The 8,105-nt window shown below is 39.5% G+C and overlaps 1 protein-coding gene across 2 annotated transcripts in view; it reads right to left on the reverse strand.

Moving 5' to 3' along the window:
- The window catches only part of XPNPEP1 (X-prolyl aminopeptidase 1), a 39,219-nt gene extending 37,904 nt beyond the window's left edge, over positions 1-1,315 (reverse strand). For both annotated transcript variants that reach the window (XM_007438830.4, XM_015889953.3), the window contains exon 1: positions 1,043-1,315. The gene's annotated coding sequence lies outside the window, so the exon portion shown is untranslated. The remainder of the gene's footprint in view (positions 1-1,042) is intronic.
- Positions 1,316-8,105: the final 6,790 nt, after the last annotated feature.

An 8,105-nucleotide genomic window follows, 5' to 3' on the forward strand; every position in this document is an offset into this window, starting at 1 on the left:
ACATTGATTCATATATGATCCCAACCTGCAAACCAATGTGACTGAAAGGGAAACTGATTAGATATATGAATAATTATATTTATCACATCTAACTGGTCTGATTCAAATTAAATTTGAATTAAGTCATAAGTATGTTTCTTCTACCCACTTATCTTGGCTTCACCTTTTTGCATGAACAAAAAAAAAGTGGGGGAGAGTAATAAAACATGTGTTCCAATGATGCAAAAAATACAATTTACCTAGTTGCATCAGATGTCAAGATGCAAGGACAAAATGGCAGATTTGGACCATGACGTCACTGGGCATGTGTTATCATTCTGACAAACTATCACCTGCAGATGGTTATGGGATGAGCCTCCTGGAACACAACTTGAAATCCAAGTGTTGCCTTCTGCCTAGAAAGTACTGTGGGCCCCTACCACAACCCAAGTTGTGCAAATAACAATGGCTAGGTTCATGCTTTCAACTAAGCCAAAACCATTTATGTTTCAATGCAAAATATGGAACCAGCATTTAAAAAAACAAACAAACCCATTGTTCTCTCCTGCAACACATCTTTGAATTGCTGCATTCAAAGGAAGCTTTTTCTAATAACTGAAGCTGCCCAGCAAAGTTGGGAGTACTTGGGAAATTCAATTTTCCACATTCAATCAAAAGTGTTATTTCAGCAGGCAAAGGCCCCTTTGAAGTTTCCGAGATTTACTTCTGAATGAATATACATAGAATTAGAGAAGGCTATTCATGCATATGTGTTCCTGGATGTCGTGGAAGAAATTTAAACACCACCATTTATCTGAAGCCTCAAACGATTAAAACACTTTCGATTTTCTGTGAATTCCTGAAATCTGAGATATTCCATTCCAGTCGCACCAAATAAGCTTCGTTTATAGAGTCCCTGCACTCCATCTGATTTATCATTGCTCGAGCCGCATCCCCGCGCTCCCGGGAACCCGAGGATCCCCTTCTTCGCCAGCCTCACGTACGCATCCCATCCCGTTTGTGAAAACAGCATCGCTCACACCTCAGCCTCTGAATTTCTCACCTGATACTTTGCAGGAAGGGGGCTCTCATGTCAGCGGTTCCGGAAACTGCCATGCACAACTGACGTCTCGGACCTCGTGAACAGGGGAGGGCGGAGCGATGAGCCCAGCGCACCGACTTCGCTTGCTCGGCGAGGGACGTCATCATTGCTCCCATTCATGCTCTCCCCGAGCGGGCTGCCTCCTCCGGCAGAACGAGCGGGTCCGCAGGTGCCAGTCCGCGTCGTTCGCATCTCCTGCAGAGCTGAGCCCGTTCTTTGCCCTTTCCTTTAAGAAAGCTGCGGAGTGAGGTATTCAAATTGAAAGCAAAGCGAGCGAGTCCCGGATTAGCAGCTGGAATTCGGAGGACGCAGATCAAAAGCTACATTTTGATTCGGAGGACGCAAATCAAATGCTACATTTCAGCCGTGCGCGTTGTGCGAACGTAGCCTTGGTAGTTTTTAAAATCAGAGCTTATAGCTTTGTGTATTACTAGCCACTATGGCTTGATCAACAAAGCATGACTAAACCATGATTTGGCAGATTGTATGAACCTGCCCACGTCTCCTCCTAATGCGTTCTGCGGGCAGAGATTTAAATGGAGATGCATTTCTTCTTGCTATCTCCCATGCTGTCCCTTCTGAACTTCTATCTGTTGCACTAAATTGGCAAGGTAGAGTTCTCTGGAGGACATTCCAATATAGTGTCTTCCAGATATATTGGATCAGAACTCCCATAATTCACATAAGCTTGTTTTCCCAACATGTTATCCCCAAGTAGCACATGATTTCTTCCATAGTCTTAAGAAATCTGGGGAACACCAGATTGCGCTAATATTTCTGAAGCTTTGCCTTACATGTGGTATTCATTGTTTCAGTAAGTTAAATTTATATCTATTAAGAAAGTGGATACATGTATATATTTAAATATATATGCTTTGCCTCTCAGTCAGTCATTCCAATTATGGCTAATTCAACTCTACCTGAACAATAATAAAATCACATCCACAATCATAACAAATCTGAACAGATAAAACAATTTGGGAATGGCATTCAAATACCATTTAAATAAGATAGAATATATATAAGCACATTTTTTTCATTTATTAAACATAGATGGCAAAAGATTTAGGTGCAGACTCTCTAGAGATAAGACACCACAGTTGAAAAAGTACTGCTTCTGATTGCAACCCACCAAACTTTGCTGAGGTACTTTCTGGGACATTTCCTTTTCCCTTACTGACAAATCCTTTCTTTATACAATCTCCCAACATTGGTCATTGGTGTCAAATTCCAGTTCCTGCCAACAATATTATGGATTCCTGTGGCACAATTTCCAGGATACAAGAGGAAGAGGATGACCACATGACAGTTATTTGTAGCCCTATTAAGCAAGCTTTTTACCTTAGATAATGTCGTGCAAATCACACCATTGATACAACCACTTACTTTCATTTTAGCATTTACTTTTATCTCTTAGCTAACATCTTCTGCTTGCCTGGCAGTTGATCAGTTGATTTCCATCCCTTCTTTTCACTCACCTGCCAACATGTAGCCTAAGATGTACAGCAGTCAGAGCAGAGCAGTTCATAGCAGCACATAGGGAAGAAAATGAACCTCACCAAAGAAGGGGAAGGGAAAAGTCAACTATTCCTTTACATTTGATAGTCAGCCACTCAATAGCCACCTCACTGAGTGTGTTTACGTCTTATTAGGCTGGTCTAAAAACCGTTTCTCTCTTCTTTTGATTTTTTTCAAATTACTCTCAGCCATTGGCATTTACCTAAACCTATGGTTTTTGGATTACTTTATTTTTCTTACAATGCCATGGAAGCTCAGTGAGTAAATGTCCTGGATAACGTCTTGAAGGCTTTCTGCCTGTTTTGCTAACACACTGAACCATTTTGTGGCTAGAGTAGTGTACAGTTGTGGAATGTGAATTGCAAAGACCTTGGCAACTGCTAGATGCCAGCAAAGAATGGATTGTTCTCTCTTTGTTGTCATTTAGTGGTTACTTGGATTTCTGTGACCCAGATAACAACCCAAACCTGGCTTATACCTTCATTATAATTGGCAAGATTGCAAGGCATGCCTAGCCAAGCATAGTCCTATCTTTCTACTGTTCTCGTACATGGAAAAAAAAAACTTCCTTTTTCTTTGTGCTGGAATGCTTCCAGCTTTGTTAGAAACTCCTGCTTAGTTCAGAAGCCCATGGGGGCGATGTATTTTCCCACTGGAGAAGATTCTTGCCTCGCCACACCTTTCTGCTATGGGACTCAGTCAACATTACCACAGCTGTTTTATCTCCTCCTGCCCAACTGAATTGTAGAAGCTGCAAATATATGCATATATGAATGATTTAAAACTGATCTTTCTGTATCTTCCCCTCACATCTACCCAGCATAATTACATATTGTGATGGTCATATTAGGAAAGGCACCTGAATGGAAGAATGCTAGCATGCCACCATTACATAGGTGCCATGCCTCAGCAGAATTCAGAATGTAACAAAGCCTGAGATTTTCTAGTCCCTTCTTTATCAATCTTTCCGAACAGCGACTCTTCATTTGGAATGAATTCTTTGGCAGATCATAGACAAATGTAATTTTAAAACAGGTTTGTGTTTTGGCATGTGGAGGGTCAACATTTAATTTTTGTGGTTCAGGGATGATGGGCTTTCTGTAAACTCATTGTTGGTAGAGGCTCAGGATGTGAGACTCTCAGCTTTTTGTCAGTTTGGAGGCAAAGTGAGAGCAGTAATGGACTGAGTTTTATGCGGCAAACTCTAAGCCTGCAAAACTACAGACTTGCCTGAGTTAATTATATTTCCAAATTGATATAAATCTTTAAAAAGTTGGAAAAGAACCAACTTCAGTTCAAGCTGCATTGGGAAGGCTTGGAAACTGGAAAAGCTGGTGGCCTAGAAATGTCCTCAGATCGGGAACAGCTACTGTGGCTGATACTCAAGCTGCATACAGTATGTGGCTGCCATTTCAATTTTTTGCTTTATTGTCATTGCTTTTACAGTTTTTAAAATCATTTTTAAAAAGCTGTGGTAGTCTCAGGGTCAAAGCCACCATGAACAAGCTGCAGGAAGATTCAGCCTCCTCTTTCTCTCCTCTTTTCATCTCCCCACATACCTGTGGGGGATATAAAAGAAGGAGAAGATGTAAGAGCGGCTGAACTACTCACCATGTCTTTGTATAGAGGGCAAAAGAAAATGTAAACTTCAGAGTCACTCTCTCAGCATACAGATGATGAGACTTCAGACAAAACAGGAAACTGGATTAAAGTATGCTGTTTTACAACTAATCTTAGTATGCAGTGAATTTTATGTGTACCACTTGACCACATTTTGAGATATGGTGCACATTTAAACAACGTTGTTGTACAATATTTTAAACTAGTTTGTGGTTAAGTGTCTTATATGAACACTACTAATGCCAGAAGGCAGAACACCTACAAAGCAGAACAACAGGAAAGGAATCTTTTCTTTATCCGCATCCCCCTGAGCATATTCTTTGTTGAAAGAGAGACCAGAGAAGTGATAACCTTCTTGCATCTTTTACATGGCTGTTCCAACAGTTGGACTGTCATGTACCTATTTAAAAAAAAGAAAGAAAGAAAGAAAATTGAGTGTTGGCAGCACCTAGCCAACTTTGGCTGATTCCAGAGGCTAGGTAGTCAACCATGTGAACTAGGATGTACATAAAATATTAATTCTAAACATAGGCATTTGGGGTCATAGCAAAGAGGTGGAAACTCCACCACATGTACTTGTTTGTGACTCAAATGACAAGTGTGAAACAGTAGAGCTTTCATTGTGATGTCACACAACTCATTTCATTATTCTGACATCATCATGATTAGCAACAGATGCCTATGGCAGCAAACATAGCAAATCTTAGCATTACTTTCAAACTCCCCTTCAGTTTGCTCTGGTTCTCAGCTTACAAAACAGATATAAATCTGGATCCAAAGAGCACAACTACACAGCCAAACCTGTTTTGTATCTCTCAAACAGCAACCTGCTCCGCAACTATACAAACTATGTATGAAACAGAAGCCTCTAATGAGGTATGTAAAGCCTGCTGGTCATCGATTAAAAATACCATTGGAAATGACCAATTGTTAAGCATTTCTGAAATAGGGTTTGGCAGTCTGGTCTTCTTGCAAAGGAGAGATGCATGGCTCCAAATATACACACTGGGTACATAATAGGAAGACAAATCTAATCTCAGCTCCTCAGTAGTTGAGTTTACACACATCCCACTCTGCTATACTGTAGTTTGGCTCGGGATTATTCAGATGCATGCATTAACCAATACGGTTTGTAAACCATGTTTTATGGCTTGATGCAACAGTCCAGACAACTGTGGTCTATTAAGAGATGCAAATCTATCAAATCTGCTGCCCAGAGTATTTGGGACCCATCTCCTCATCCAGTTACTACATCAAACACAGATTTGTAGAGAATGAATCCATCTTTACTGCTAGTTCAGTATCAATCATAAATTAGTCCATTTTCTGTAGGCTATATTAGAAAATTCTTCATATCCTGTGCCTGCTGATTATTCTCACATAAGGATTCACAATGTTGCCTAATTTCATTTTTGGGTTTTTTAAGGCATAATTTAATTCTGTTTTTCTTGGTATTTCAAGAATGTGATAACAAGCTTTCCAAATAAAGGGATGTATGCTTATCTTTCACTTTCCTCCTCCCTCTGTACGTCACCTAGCTTCAGAATGACTGTATAGATTTCCTATCCCCATTTTTCTCTCACAGGTAGCAGCCTGCCAGTTTATTTAGCCTAGAAAAAAAAAATTACAGGTGGTTTTTCACTTAGCTCCTTTAATAAGAATAGTTTGTTACAGATGACCACTAGCATAAAATTGCAGATGGAACTGCTGTGACTGAAGGCAAAAGGACTTGCAGTGTGGGACTCTTTTTGCTAATTGCTTGCAGGTTACAGCAACTTTGCTATAGTCTGGAGTTACAACTTCCCCCAGGACTTGCAGTGTGGGTTACAGAGGAATACAATAATGTGACTTGCAGCAGCCCCCAATTTATAACTATAAGGGGAAGCAGAGCAGATCATCTATTTGACTTTATTGTTAACTGGATAAATCTGGGAGAAATTTCCTTTCATCCATCAACTAAGCAGCAAATGTAAGGGAATTTTATAGCTCTATGATTGTGAAGTTTGATCAATTGATGCCTAGAGGATTTTTTTCCTTTTTAAAAAAAAATTACCCAGAAATTTGTAACTGAGTATTATTAGAAAATTATATAAGGGTTGTCAATTGTACTTTCCCATATTATTGCAACAGAACAATACAGGACTTCATAACTAATCTAGAGGGAAAAAAGTCAGGCATTATGTAGCTAAATTAGACCCAAGAAACTAAGGGTGAATAACCAAAGTTCATACCTCTTGAAGCAATAGGACCAGGTGACTGTGCATTCTGATCACCTGAATCAGTGGTCCATCCTCTGTGAGGATTGGTGGGCATTCTTCTAAGATGGCCACCACAGGGAATGTAGCCAGTCACAAAATGTCCCATTTACCAGTGAGCAAACTTGTGACATTGTGTTCCCCCTTCTAGCCTCCCAAGGTGCTCTGTATCACCTCCATTCACTTCATCTTTTTTTCTGGGCAGGTAGCACATTACTAAACAATAGAGTGATGCACATTTCTAAAAAAATTCAGAAGAAATGCTTTGTACCTCTCATGAGCACAGCACCTCTCTGTTATTCCTTAAAGCAGCCTCTCTTTTTCAGATCTCCATGCCAGCCTGGTCACCTTTACTGAGTGGACTCCTTTAAGCAATTGCACTGATTTCAGGCTCACTCAAAAGCATTTTAAAAAGTCTGCTTTAATGACTAGAAGAGAGGCACCGTGCTTTTATGAGGCCCAAAACACATTTTCAGAATCATCTGGGAAATATGCACAGTCCTACTAATTAAAACATTACTGTGCTGCCTCTTATTTTTATTTTCAAAGGATTCATCCAGAATATATGCAGAGCAGAGGAGAATTCTGGGAAATAAAGGTGATGCTTGAAGCTGGCCTTCCTTTGCATGCCATATTTTAAATCACCATTTAAATCAGAATGCTGGCTGGGGAATTTTGGGAGTTGAAATCCACACATCTTAAAGTTGCTGAGTTTGAAAAACACTAATTTAAATTAATCTAAATAAATTAATGGCCAATTTTGGCTCAGAGTCACTAGGACTCAGGCAGAATATGCATTTAATGAATTGGTATTATTATTGGTATTATTTCCAGACCTTTCTTCCCCATGCCACTTCCCCTACTCAGAGGAAAAACGGGGTTGTGGAAATAATTCAGTCCTTAGGATAAAATAAATTTCCTAGACCTCTTATAAACAGAAGCAAGTTGAGTTTCACCTATAGTATTTCTTACTGGATGTAACAGAACATGTCCATTTGTAAATTATTACAATAGCATTAGTGGCAATGAATGTACTGCAGCATTTACAATAATTTCCAAAAAGGAGTAAATGTGTGTTCATGCCAGGAGTTGCATATTGGTTTGGAAGATAGTATTCTTTCCCCACAAATATTTAAAGGTGGTTTCAGAGAGACTTTCATTGTTTGCTGAGAAGCTTAAAGGCTTACAGGTGTGGCATGGGCTTACAGGACCACAGTGAGGATCCAGGCAAGATAAAAATAGAATAATACAGCTCTTAAGCAAGAACAAGGAAATAATACTTAATCATGAGCAACTGTGAATGAGGGACGTGCTCTGTGTGCCTTGGATAATATTATGGCTTACTCTGAGCAAAACATAAGAACTGGAAAAAGGTTATTTCCCAATCAAAGTGATGCAGATTGTTTTTCTCTGAAAATAAGCAAAGGGTTGCAATCCTGTAGACATTAACTAGGGAGTAAATCTCACTGAAACCCAAAGTCTGTAAATATTCACCCTTAGTCAATGGCATATTGTTCAAGGCAACCAACTATGAAAAGAAAACGTATCAGAATATGTTTAAAAGGGTTAGCTCTAAATCATAAAAACGACTGTGCAGAAGTTCTAAAAAGCAAACACTGAACTCATAATCT

Source organism: Python bivittatus, unplaced genomic scaffold, assembly GCF_059951505.1.
Source record: "Python bivittatus isolate LINGU-HERP-01145 unplaced genomic scaffold, Pbiv_v1 ctg000980_np1212, whole genome shotgun sequence".
NCBI classification, from domain to species: Eukaryota; Metazoa; Chordata; class Lepidosauria; order Squamata; family Pythonidae; genus Python; species Python bivittatus.